This window comes from Bombina bombina, chromosome 8, assembly GCF_027579735.1.
Source record: "Bombina bombina isolate aBomBom1 chromosome 8, aBomBom1.pri, whole genome shotgun sequence".
Classification (NCBI taxonomy): Eukaryota; Metazoa; Chordata; class Amphibia; order Anura; family Bombinatoridae; genus Bombina; species Bombina bombina.
The window spans coordinates 227,615,239-227,630,059 of NC_069506.1; the positions used below are offsets into that span (position 1 = coordinate 227,615,239).

Below are 14,821 nucleotides of genomic sequence, written 5' to 3' on the forward strand. Positions count from 1 at the left end.
GACTTTTCTAATTCCAAGAAGTAAAAAATACACATTGCAGATGCCCAAGGCTAGCACTGCTACATATCTGTCCCTAGCTGAATTTAACCGATAACAATGCGCTTTATAGTAACATAATGACCATGGCTAACTGTGTTGTCGGCAGACTCAAGCCCAGATTGTCTCTTTCAAATGAGGCAAGTGGTGGGGGGAGTTTGGCTATTGAAAAATAATTGAGCAAACAAGATGTTAATTTCTTTAAAACATGTTGTTTTAATGTTTTGTCTTCACTGATGTTTTTCTATAGCAAGAGAACAGAAATGTCTGTTTTCTGTCCCTTGAAAATCATGAAAAATGGGTAGCTGTAGCAGAATATCTGTAAAAAGCTGACTAGAAATTATTGCATGAACATCTCTGTAAAAAAGAAATGTTACCTCACTGTTTCCATAGCAGTCCGATTCTCTAGTGTAAAGGAACTTTAAGCAGCCAATCAGGTTGCTTGTCCCAGGCCTAGCAAAAAGAATGCCCATCTGGCATGTGCAGCACAGTTATTTTCATTATGATATAATTTCAAGGGCATTTATTAAGAAAAATCTTACGTAAAGTCCCACAAGATTATTATGAAAGACCTCAGTAAAGCAAAGTGTGAGCTCTAATGATGCTGATTGGCTGTTTTTTTTTCACCATACAGATGAAAGCAGGAACAGTAGCTAAAGTGTAACTGCTTACCCTTTAAAAAAAAAAAAAAAGCAGAAATCCAGGAATACACAATTACATCAAGGATAAATGAGAAAATATATGGATTAACCTGACCATTAAAAGTGACAGTCTACTATAGAATTATTATTGTTTTAAAAGCTAGATAATCCCTTTGTTACCCATTCAACAATTTTGCATAACCAACACTTTTATATTAATATACTTTTTACCTATATTTACATTGTATCTATGCAGACTGCCCCTTTATCTCAGTTCTTTTGACAGACTTGCATTTTAGCCAATCAGTGCTGAAATGTACCTGAACTTTCAACAATATACACAGTGATTGGATAGTTCAGATCACAAGCACATTTAAATCTGTCCCTAATTGGTGACAGCAAAGCACTCCAGGAACATAGATGCTACAGGCTTTAAGAGGTAGATTCCTGAATTGCTTTTTATTTGCCACTCGTTTTAATTTATGCAAAAAACAAATAAATATTTTTTACACTGCTGTCAAAATTGAACATTCAACACAAAACATTTTTTTCATGATTTATATGGAGCATACAATTTAAAACAACTTTTCTGTTATAAAATGTTCTTTATTCTCTTGGTATCCTTTGTTGAAAACCGTGGAGGGAAGCTCAGAAGCGTGCTCGTGCCTACAGCACTATGGGCTCAATTTATCAAGCCGTTCATCCCCATACGACTGCAGGTTCTCACAAGAGAACCTGCAGTCAGTATTTATTAAGCAGTGGTCTGATGATCGCTGCTTCCTAAACTCTTCTCCACCACTTAGGCGGACCGGGGAGATTGACAGATCTGCCTGCCCGTGATTGGCTGTGCCTGGGCAGGGGGCGCTCGTGTGCAATGCAGAATTCAGGCAGCAGATTGCTGCAAGCCACAGGCGAACTGGGGCAGACATGGGCAAATATGTCCGCCCCTGTCCACCCTAGCTTGATAAATCGAACCCTAAAAATGGCATGAGTTTTGCAAGAATGTTATCCATTTGCAGCACTTATTCATGTCCTGCAATGCTCCTGATACGTGCACACTACCTACCTAGGTATCTGTTCAACAAAGAATACCATGAGGACAAAGTAAGTTTGAAACTTTTTAAAATTAGTTTATGTCTGGATCATAAAAGTTTAATTTCCCTTGATGGTATATGCTAGCATTTATTGTCCCTTTAATATGGGAACTAGTAACATTTTTATGTCTTAATATAAATATATATATATATTTATATATATAATATGTAGTTGCATTAACATATATGTTAAAATATCTTCTGAGATATAATGGATAATGAGTTGCATTAACATATATGTTAAAATATCTTCTGAGATATAATGGATAATGAAACACATTATGGTGTTGCAATATTTAAATTCTTAATTCTTAGAATTCTTATGACACCCATGAAACAGAATCTTTTTTCTTCTTTATAACATGTTTTTAATGTTGTTCTTTGTTGCAAGGAAGTTACATTGTTTGCTCTACACAAAGTACAGTATTAATACACCAGCGTGTGTTAAATATGACCTTGTGCTTAATCCTTCATCATGGAAAAAATAATGAAAATATATGGAGAAAATAAGGATTTTAACTGTGAAAGCGAGATTCTTAGTGAAGAATGTATTAATTCTTGGGAACTCTTCCAAGTCATCCTAAAGACCTTGTGTTTGAGGTTTTTATAGTTCAGGCAAGAATTTAGTGTAACATCTAAAAAATTATAGCTAAATCCTTTTGGGGGAATCAGACTTGGTGTCTGTGAATAGGTAGAACTGTACCTTGTGATATTTGTATTACCAACAACTTGCATTTAAGATTTTTTCAATTACAAACTGTTCTGCCTTTAGACTTCAAAGACTTTTGTTTAATATATCTTTCTTTGCAATATTTTCAATGTCCCTGTGGCAGATATGGAGAGATCATCTCTGTACATTAAAGTTATGCTCTACTGTACAGCATTTCCAAAGGAGAAAATACATCAATTATACTACAATAATTATTATTACACATTTACAGATGAGTTGTTCCAGCACCCAGGGCTGAAGTGCCTTTTCTGAAATTGCATACTGTGTTCCTGCATATGCTTGAATTGAATTTACAAACTGTGTAAAATACCAAGTCACACTTTGATCCAGCTGTATGATATTGCCATAGTGTATATATTCTATGTGCTGTTAAGGTGTCAGGTGTCCATTACTACACTTAACAGTCTGGTTTTTCAACAAGTTGTCCAGTAAGATATATAGTTTAGACAAGACACTTTTTATCACTGGTTTTAGGTAACTATGTTTAACCCCCTCCCCCCCCCCCCCAACACAACTGTGTTAAACACATAGGTGAATTTGTGTTTGGGAGCTGCAAGCATTTCAGATTCTGAGCAGGTAATGGTAAGTTAGCCAAAGCCAATCAAGGGTGACAGACTCATAACCCAATCACTAGCCTTGTCCAGCTTGGGACAAGCAGGTATTGTGTTTAATCCCTTTGCAAAGGTTAAACACATTGTTACCTAGTCAGGAATGCAGAATGACGTGCCCTAATGAATTAGACTGTCATGTATGCATTAGAATGTTTCTTTTGATGTCCATTTTTTTAAATGCTCTAAGTGTCAGATATAATTTTACAAGTCATTAGTGCCTTGATCCTATATAGTGCCAGACAGAAGTAATAATCATTATTGCACATGCACGGTATAACTTATTTTTGCATGCAACTATAATTATAAATGTATAACGGCACATGTGTAGGAAGGCTGGAATAAAGAGAGTTCAGAAAAACAAGAGGTAAGCACTACTGACTACAGCAAATCACTGCTCTGTGTATTAATGGAACAGGGAATATAGAAATAAGTTACAGCACTGCTCTTACTGGCATACAGAATTTAAATAAGTGTGTGTCTGTTGTACTGGCAAAAAGAGGGTAAAACATTGTGCTATGCATTGTAAAGATAAAATCACTTCTCTTTAAGTTCATGTGTGTTTAAGAGAGTAAAAATTACTACTATTTTTTTACAGGCAGTTAAGATAAAACAAATCACTGCTTTATGTGTGTTACTGGCAGTTACGGGAGAGTCAAGGGGGTAAAATTATTGCTTTGTCTGTCTTAATTGCAGCCAACAGGTTGTAAAATGTCTGTCTTGTGGTTACTACTTGCAGCCGGAGTGTAAAATCATTGCAGTTATTTGTCCTTCTGGACATCGAGTATTTTTGTGCAGCAGACCTAGAAATCCTATATGCTCTAAACATAGTGGTGTGCGTGTATATGTATGTGTATATATATATATATATATATATATATATATATATATACTCTATCTATATCCATCCACTAGAATGTTTACAACCCGGGAGGGGAATTTAAAAAACAACTGCGCTGGCTCTTTCACTGAGTAATTAGGGATTACTGTACTGCAGAGGCGCTAAGGCTGGATTGCTAAAGTCAGTGCACGTCAGCACCCCCTTTACCATCATAAGCACCGCCTGTAACCACCATCAGCACCCAACCCACATAAGACCTAGCGCACCCCCCTCCCTGTAACCCACATCAGCCACAGCGCTCCCCGGTAAGTCGGCTCAATGTCGCAACGCAGGCACGGCAAGTCGGCGGCGCGCAATGGAGCAATTTGGAACAGCTGATTTTAGGAGGTTGGTCCTCTTGCGCATGCGGAGTGACGTCACCGGAAGTGACGGGGTTCCAAACTCTGAAGAGTTTGACAATTCGACACGACACCAGCCCACCTGTACGTCATACTCCTGCGGTTTTAAAACTGCAGCGATTTATTTGCGGTTTTAAATCGCATATTCGATTAATCGTGCAGCCCTAATTTAAAAAAATAAATATATATATATATATATATATATATATATATATATTATATGTATTGTGTGTGTGTTATGTACTGCTACCTTGTTGAATTTACAAAATAACTTCTTTAAAGAAATTCTATTAAATATGGGATATAGCTTGCAGAGGAAGCAGTAGCGATAAATGAAATAATGGATACAAATCCACCTTGAAATTTACATAAAGCAATCATTAGGACTTTTTAAGATAATAGGCAGGCTAGATTGACATTATAGTTTTTACGTGCCATCACAAACTCTGTTTTTATTTAGCCACTCAGCACAATTGCTTTTTGCTTGCAAACATAAAATGAAATTACCATTTTAAATAAAATAGATTATCTGATAAATGCCTGGATTATGTGCTTGTTTGTAAGAGCTGCAGTTTTATTTAGGTGTAGAATTTACACAAAGATATCTTTACTGTAAGAAAGAAGTAATCTAAGATCTATTGCTTTAAGGTCTAAAGGGACCTAAAAGTATACAGGAAAAATTTGTTTTCTTTATAAATACACATCTTTTTAAAGGAATATTATTATTATTATTATTATTATTATCGGTTATTTGTAGAGCGCCAACAGATTCTTCAGCGCTATAAACAAAGGCAAAGTACAACAAAACAATTATAAGGATCAAATGGGTAGAGGGCCCTGCCAAGAGTCACACTGTTGTAGTCGGCTCTTAAGAAGGTGATCTATAAACAGCTGGACTCTTAAGCTTACATGCTAAGGGGGTTCAATGGATAGCAATGGAGGAGAGGAACTGATATAAAGAAAGGTTAGTGTAGGTTGTATGCATCCCTGAACAGTAGAGTCTTTAGGGAGCGCTTGAAGCTTTCAAAACTAGGGGAGAGTCTTGTTGAGCGAGGCAGAGAGTTCCACAAGATGGGAGCCAGTCTGGAGAAGTCCTGTAAACGGGAGTGTGAGGGAGTAACAAGAGAGGAGGAGAGTAGGAGGTCATGAGCAAAGAGAAGGGGACAGGAGGGAGAGTATCTGGAGACAAGGTCTGAGATATAGGGGAGAGCACTGCAGTTGAGGGCTTTGTATGTCAGAGTGAGAATTTTGGGTTTAATCCTAGAGGCAAGAGGAAGCCAGTGAAGGAATTGACAGAGAGGTCCGGCAGATGAAGAGCGACGTGTAAGGAAGATGAGCCTGGCAGAGGCATTCATTATGGATTGTAAAGGAGCTAGGCGGCAGCTGGGGAGACCACAGAGGACAGAGTTGCAGTAATCGAGGCGGGAAAGGATGAGAGAGTGGATATAAAAGGGGCATGGAAGGCAAAATTAAAATTTCATTTAACAGATAAAGCAGCAATTTTAATAGACTTTTCAATGTATGTCTATTATCAAATTTACTTTGGTTTCTTGGTATCCTTTTGTTTAAAAACATACCTAGGTAGGACCAGGGGTAAAATGTGCTGCTGAGGGACTAGTTACTGATTGGTGGTGATTGGTGGTGATTGCGTTTAACTAGGTCCTAGTAGTGCATTATTATTCTAGAACTAAATTAAACTATGTGATTACCCCCCTTTATAATTAAAATAAAAGTATAAATAAAAGCATTTTGTCCATGGATATAACCCTTGAAAAGTCTTGAGTATTATTTATCTTTTCTCTTTTGCTATGGCCAGTTAGTTAGAGAGATTAATAAGCTCCTGTGCTGATCAATCAATTAGATATTTAATTTTGCACAGTCAATGCATAGAATTTTGGGGAATTTCTCCTGTATTTGGCATTGAACTGCAGTGAGTTAAGCTTGGTGTAAAACATAATTTATATATCATAATAGCAAAGTTAACCAGTGACAGTTTATTACTTTAATGAATAGGTTTGAATTTCACATAAAGATAAATCAGTGAACAAGTGCCATTTCACACCAGCATGAAACGCGTTTGATATTGCAGGGGCTGTGAGTCCTATTGTGCTTTTATACATTGGGGATTCCCTCTCATGTTAACTGTTGGACAATAAAAGTACCTTTTTTTTTTTTTCCTTCTACAACTGCTGGGGCATATCTAATTCATGGATGTGGTGTGCAGTCATCTATTATTGCCAGAAAGATATAAAGGAGTCTATAATTTATTTAAAAAGGAACATTTTAACAAATTGCACCTTTTTTTTTTTTTTTAAAGCCGAATAGTGCAGTGTCATACACAACTCCATGGGAGAGAGCACAATGTTTATCTATATGGCTCACGTGAATTAGCAGTCTCTTGTTGTGAAAAGCTAATAAAAATTCATATGCGAAGAGGCTGTCTGTAGTGGCTTAGAAACAGGCAGAAATGTATAGGTTTTAAGAAGTACAGTATATTACTATAACAATGTTGGCTATGCAAAGCTGAGGAATGGGCAATAAAGATGTTATCTATCTTTTTAAACAATAACAATTTTGGTGTAGACTGTCCCTTTTAAAGATACTTGCTGAGATGCCAAAAAAGCCTTAGCTTCTGATTGAAACACCCTATAAATAACCCATGAAATGACTTTCTGTCACATCTTTTTTTTTTTCTTTCCTTATTTTATTTTTACATAAAACAAGATTGTAAACACCATTACCAGCTCCCAAATTAGACCTGCTATTAGATGCATCACCCTGCAGCTCCCTATACAATTTAGTAGCCTGTGTTATTTCTTAGGTCCGACTAGGGTTGCCACCTCGGCCATGTTTTCCTGGACACTTATGAGTTCAACATGCTGTAGGGTGTGCAGGGAGGAACATGTATTGTGCTATTCACGTGATGTCCAGCGACTCATTACATGTTCCTCCCTGCTTACCCTGCAGCATGTGTAACTCATAAGTGTCTAGGAAAGCATGGCCGAGGTGGCAACCCTAGGATAGACACATATCCATGCAGCAGATGAAATTGATATGCCCTAATGAGACCTCAGATCACACTTATGGAGCATGATGCCTAATTTATGCCAAGTAAATGCCCAAATTAGACTTAAAGGGACAGTCTAGTCCAAAAAAAACTTTCATGATTCAGATAGGGCATGTAATTTTAAACAATTTTCCAATTTACTTTTATCATCAATTTTTCTTTGTTCTCTTGGTATTCTTAGTTGAAAGCATAACCTAGGAGGTTCATATGCTAATTTCTTAGACCTTGAAGGCCGCCTCTTAAGAATGCATTTTAACAGGTTTTTCACCACTAGAGGGTGTTAGTTCATGTTTTTCCTATAGATAACACTGTGCTCGTGCACGTGAAGTTACCTGGGAGCCATCACTGATTGGCTAAACTGCAAGTCTGTCAAAAGAACTGAAATAAAGGGGCAGTCTGCAGAGGCTTAGATACAAGATAATCACAGAGGTAAAAAATATATAAATATAACAGTGTTGTTTATGCAAAACTAGGGGATGGGTAAAAAAGGGATTATCTATCTTTTAAAACAATAACAATTCTGGTGTAGACTGTCCCTTTAAGGTGCAAAAAAAAACCCATGCCTCTGCTATTTTTCTGCTCCTGTTTCATGTTCTTCAGCTCATCAGTTGTTCTATAGAGATAGTCTTCAAGCTCAAACACCTCTGTTCTTTATTAATGGGTTCCCTACAATTACCTAGGAACCTCAAATCTTGGCAAATCTACCACACTGTATTGTCAATTGTTCACATTATTTTAATTAGTGGTTAACAATTTCTTTACAGATCAATGTTTTAAAAGCTATTAACCTTTTTACGGTTTTGTATTTCGTCCGAATTTGTTTGGGTTTAACGCCGATGGACGGAATACAACATCCTAACCGGGTGGCTTTCCTGAAGCCACTGGCGCTTCCCTGATGGGGTTGCGATCTAGGGGGGTGTGCCTAGCATCATAGGGACGCCCCCCTGAAGCGATCTCATCGTTGAAATCTTGTGATCACTTGCATGATCGCGATATTTCAAATTGTTTACATCGGGGCAGTTGTTCCAATGTAGACACTTTAAAACCGACAGGAAAGGGTTAAGCTATTGGCTAGTAAACAAACAAGTGGCACAGATACAGATTTAGGTACGTTTACAGGGTATAAACTAGTGCAGAGGGCTGCATGTTGGTTGTCACTGTTTTATATAACAGATTGTCTTTATTCTGTGTACTGATTGAAAAGACTTGACTATAAGCTGAAGATTTAAATGGATACTAAACCCAAATTGTTTTCTTTAATAATTCAGATGGAGCAGGCAATTTTAAGCAACTTTCTAATTTACTCCTATTATCAATTTTTCTTTGTTTTTCTAGCTATCTTTAATGAAAAGAAGGCATCTAAGACCCTGGACAGTACTTGTTTATTAGTGGGTGCATTTAGCCACCAATTAGCAAGCACAACCCAGGTTGTGAGCCAAAAATGGGCCAGCTTCTAAACTTATATTCTTGCTTTTCAAATAAAGATAGCAAGAGAATGAAGAAAAATTGATAATAGGAGTAAATTAGAAAGTTGCTTAAAATTGTATGCTCTATCTGAATCATGAAAGAAAAAATGTGGCTTCAATGACCCTTTAACTGCCTGTGTAAATAAGATACCGATTTGGAATGTCCCAGGGAAACCTTTTTATCAAAATCATTATTTATGTAAAAAGTTCCATGATTACACATTGACAATATGGTTTATTTTGCATATTTTGTTGCTGTATTTACCTTTAGCAAATTGCCTAATTGCCTGGGTTTTTTCAAGTGATAAACTGTGTCAATCCACTCCCATTCATTTTAAGTTATTTCACAGTAGGCTGCCAATCAGAAACTCTACTGCAGAATGTATTGGCTGAGGATCTATGCATGTGGGTTAAATGTTACTGGGCAAAAGTGCTTTAAAAAAGTCCCAAACCATCAATTAACATGTTGATAAAGCTAGCAGGTATGGGGAAGCTGTGAATTTAATCACAGTCACTATGTATATGCAGATGTATTGACTACTCCTAAAGGTTGTATTTCTGGATGAAAACCAATCATGCTCAGTTTGGAGATCTGTATCACAGTCAATATGAGTCATTAATGTAAGATCAGTTGATGAGAGTACATCTGCTAACCTTAGTATCAAGATTTTACACGTCAGCACTGAATAGGTTAAAGGCATGTTTGTCTTTGGTAAGAAATCTTGACATCCTTTATAGATCTCTGTCCTATTCTGTCATATATCCTTTTATGCTAACGTTCACCAACAGCAAAGGACAAATTCCTGGCTCAATCCCACCTTGTCATCTGTCTGAGCTAAGGAATTTGAGGGAGAAAAAGAATTTGAGAAAACACAGGGGAGATGGTTCTAAAGGGGCAGAGAATGACAATGGTGATGTCACTAGAGAGCATGTGATAAAGCAAATGTTACCTGGGTGCTGTGTTCCCTGCAGCAGTCACTCTCTTGACAGATTTTCTATGGCGTCCTTACTGCTTTAGTCACATGTTAACACAGCTGCCAATGTGCATTGTGACATTTAATGATAACTCTATAGTTCTTTTGAAGTGAGTGTTTCATTTAAATTCATAATAATAAAATCTGTGTGTGATATTCTGCAAATCTGTCAATATATATACAGTGATCTCTCCAGAATGTTTTTAATGGGTGCACCACCGGCTGATTTTACTGACCACCCGGCTAAAATTTTAGCCAATATTAAGATGTAATTAGCTAATATTTTTTTAATGTTTAAAGGGACAGTCTACTCCAGAATTTTTATTGTTTAAAAAGATAGATGATACCTTTTATTACCCATTCCCTAGTTTTGTATAACCAACACAGTGATATTAATATACTTTTTACCCCTGTTATTACCTTGTATCTAAGTCTTTGCAGACAGCCCCTCCTTATTTCAGTTCTTTTGACAGATTTGCATTTTAGCTTATAAGTGCTGACTCAAAAATAACTCAACAGGAGTGAGCACAATTATCTAAATGGTTCGTCACCATTTTGTGGGTGTTGGCATGGGTGGAATTATGAGTGGCTAGTGGGTGAGATTGTTTTACCCCTTGATGTGTTACAAATGATAAGTTTTACTAACTTTAGTTTTATTATTTAAATTTTTGCTCTTTGAAACCTCAACCCATTAAAATGGACTGAGCTTGCATGGATAGTGTTTACAAAAGAGAAAATCATCTATTTTGACTGGTAAAATAAAGGTAAAGGATATATTTGTAAACAACTTTAATAAACTCTTGCTGGTACAATTGAACACATTAAAGGGAAGAACCCGTTACAGTATACTCTCCCTTGAAGGCATTTTATTCTTAGAATAGATTATATCTCTAAAAAGAGAGACATTTATGTTGTGTTGCTATAGAATAACATATCGGCCAAATATAAACAAATCAACATCTTGTTTGCTGCAATTGTTTTCAGTAGCCAAACTCCACCCACCATTTGTATTTTCTGAAGGAGCCAAGCTGGGCTTTAGCCCACAGACAACAAGGCTAGCCACTGTCATAAAGTTAGTAAAACATGTTGTTAACTGATAAAGCTACTTAGGGACAGATATGTATCAGAGTTAGCCTTGAAACGTTGGCAGGGTGCATTTCAAGTTCAGAGAATTAGAAATTGCTCAATTTTCAGAGCTAAAGTATATAATGCAAAGTTTTTTTCATTATGTATAAATAAACATTTTATATACAAACTTAATACTGCCTTTAATAACAAAAAATGCAACATTATTGAAGATGTTGTTGGTTTTGCTACATGAATGGGATCCAGCCTATGCCCTGCACATATTCCATTGTATATTCTTATCATTATTGCTGCTACGACCTGCACACAGCATTTTATATACTGTAAAATGTATTTTCATATATCACTAGCCTAGACATTAAGAACCTTGTGTATAAAACTATAAAACTGACTTTCTCCTTTTTTATCTCTGCCATCTCTGTACCATAAATTTCTCCATCACTTCTGTTTTTTTGTCTCCCCCATCTCTCCCTTTTTCCATCTCTTATCTGTGTTAATCTCTCTCCCTCCATCTTCCTCTATCTCTTTTCTGCGTGACGCTTCACTCGGCTCAAATTAGCGAATCAAAGCTGTTCAGGAACATTAAGCCATGAAGAGGAAGCAGAATCTGTGCGTCCTATTCAGTATTTCTGTCTGAGTGTGAATTTTTCTCCTTACCTCCCTCCTCCGGAGCTTAGGGTTGTCTTATCGTGGCCAGCAGATGCCTCCTGTGAAATTACATTTCTACAAATCAATAGCTGAACCTGCTTGCAGAGGCCAGGCAGCCCCCAGTGTCTTTCTCTGCAAGATATCCCACTGCATCAGATCACTGCATTAACTGCACACCCTGTGGTACCCCTGTGCTGCACCCCTCTATAATAGGTTATTGCTTTACATGAGAGTTTGTCCCTCATATTTATTATTGCTTTGTATTACCTTTTACATTTTTATATAAAATTCTGTACTTTTGCTTTGTGTATTTACTGTAGTTTGTGAGCTGAGTACTGCACTGTATCACTTATCTCCTCTCTCTGACTTGCTCTGCACTACCTGAGTACACCACTGTCTCTTGCTTCTGCTTGTTTAGATCTGTGATTCTCTCTATCTGCATCCAGCACAACGGCATTGCTCTGTTTTAAATGTAACATATTTAGATTTAGGACAGCCCTAGGCACAGAGAATTATGTGCCCTTGTTGTCAGCTATGGTCATTTTTAGATTATGTTTGCTTCATCTAATTCTTACAACTGAATGGTTAATTATGAACTATTGGAATTCATTTGAAAAAGTAATGGAGTGCAAAAAACAGCATGCAGCTTGTTCATGCTATCATTTTAATAAAATCAATATCTAGGGACCTGGTGTGGCAACATCCAACTGCTCCTCAAAATGTTGCAGTTCTATGCAAAAAGCTTAGAGCAGGATAATCAAAAACTAAAAACTCTGGCATGGAGAGAAATTACTACAAAATGTTTTTGGTTTTTTTTGCCTTTATAAAAAAATGTTTTAAAGGACCTAAAACACTTTTTTTTTTTTTTTTTTTTTTCATAATTCAGATAGAACATACAATTTTAAACATTTTTCCAATTGACTTTGTTGGAGGATGAGCAATGCACTACTGAGAGCTAGCTGAACACATGTAAAGCCACCAATCACCAGCTAGTCCCCAGTAGTGTATTGTTGCTCCTGAACCTACCTAGGCATGCTTTTCAACAAAGGATACTAAAAGAACAAAGCAAATCGGATAATATAATTAAAATAGGAAATTGTTTTAAAAAGTATGCTGTCTGAACCATGAAATAGCCTTTTTGGGTTTCATGTCCCTTTTAAGGAACCTTGCAGTGCTGATTAGGCTACTTAGATAATTTAGTCCTTAGTGTGCCTTTGTCCCATTTTTATTTATTTATTTTTTCTTTTTTTATCGACATTATTGAATAATTACTGTATATGCTATGTGCAGTAAACATCACATATTGCATTCTGCACAGTCCGAAGATACAATATAATAACTATAGTGAAAGCTGCAAGTAAACCGACTTCTGTAAACATGACCACAAAGTTTCCAAGAGGATGGTGCAATATCAGCTACTATACATCTAGCTATTTTTTATTCCTAAACTAGGGGTTAAGCTATTTTGTGTTTGTGAAGAGCACTCAGCAAGCAGGATTAGGAAGGTGATGGTCTGTGCTTTAGTTTGAAAGTGCAGCATATGTGCATATGCTTCTGAAACGAATCATTTTTATGAAAAGTAGTTTTGCTAATACAATTATATTGCAAACATGATTCTATTTAACAGTGAAATACAGTCATGTACATTCCAGTTTTTAAATCTGTGTCGTCTGTATTGTTTAGTTTGCTGTCTGTTGTTTCTGTACTGTGGTGTGTGTGTCTAGATTGTAGTGTTTGCTAAACTATTAGATATTATTATAGTGCCAACATTAGGAATTTAGATGGTTTTTTGTCCTGCATTTCACTCTTGGCAACAAGGGGGTTAAAATTTGAGCTAACTAAATATTTACACTTATGACAGTCACCATGGATGCCTGTGTTTAATCAACAACTGCCTGGTGTTTAGTACATGACTTGATAACTCTTATTTATTATTATTTTTATATAAGTTCTAGCTCTTTAACTGTGCAAAGCTTTGCAGACCAATATAGGATTCTCTATTTCTTTGTTAGCTGGATGAGGTTTTAAGTCAGCAGACAAGTTTTAAATGCTGAATGGAAAATAGAGTGGTGAGTTAGAACTCTTGAGGAGCTGGTCAGGTTCCCCTATGAAAGAGGAATTCCGTTATTGTAAGATATATTTCATACTTAAGCTTATATTTTAGCAAGCAGGATCAAAGCTCTTGCCACAGAACAATAAACTATATATAAGTGCTGCTTTCCTGTTATGAACTGGAGAAAAGGGCATAGCTAAGACATTAAAGGGATATGAAACCCAAGATTGTTCCTTCATTATTCAGATAGTGTATACAGTGTACTTATATTATCGAATTTTGCTTAGTTTTTTTTAGTATCCTTTGTTGAAAAGCATACCTAGGTAGGCTTAGGAGCTGAGAGCTAGCTGCTGATTGGTGGCTGCATATATATGTCTCTTGTCACTGGCTTTCAGCTAGCTACCAGTAGCACATTGCTCCTCCTTCAACAAAAGATATCAAGAGAATGAAGAAAATGTCATAATAAAAGTAAAATGGAAAGTTGTTTAAAATTGTATGCTCTATCTGAATCATGAAAGCATAAAATGGGTTGCATGTCCCTTTAAATATAATAACTAATATTACGCAACATTTAAAAAAACAAAAACATTTACAACAATATGAGGTTTCACAAGATATTGAATGATATGTTTCTAATTAATAATCCGTGCAAGAGGTGTTTTTCTTTAAACAAGTTGTCAGTTTAGTGCATTCTCTATGCGGGAGATGGCCAATTCATTAGCATTCAGCATGGTTGCACAGTAAAACTGTATTTAAACAAAGTTTCACTGTGTGGCTGCTAAATATAAAGTAATTAGCAGTTTAACACCTTAGCTGCCCTAAATGCCATTAGGTAACAGAACCGCTACTTTATAAACTAAGTGTCATGTGCTGGTACATTACTTGAAGAGAACAGTAATAATATGGTTTAAATTCTGTATAAATACTGTTTTTTTTTATCAATATATTTCAACATTTCAGCTCTGGATAGAATCTGAAAGTTTTGTTTGTCTCCAAAATCACAATGAATTTAAAAATACTGAACATATCTTTATTTTTTATATTTTTAAAAGTTGTTTGTGTGTTAAAAAGATAAAAAAATAAACAATAACAAACATTTTTTTGAAAGGAGAGAGATGACTTGCTCTGCACTCAGGTAGTGCAGAGCAAGTCAGAGAGAGGAGATAAGCAAAAATTACT

General features: G+C 36.2%; 1 protein-coding gene across 1 annotated transcript in view; it reads left to right on the forward strand.

Annotated features, from left to right (window-relative positions):
- CADM4 (cell adhesion molecule 4) overlaps window positions 1-14,821 on the forward strand; it is a 512,369-nt gene that overhangs the window by 3,388 nt on the left and 494,160 nt on the right. The gene's annotated exons all lie outside the window — the stretch shown is intronic.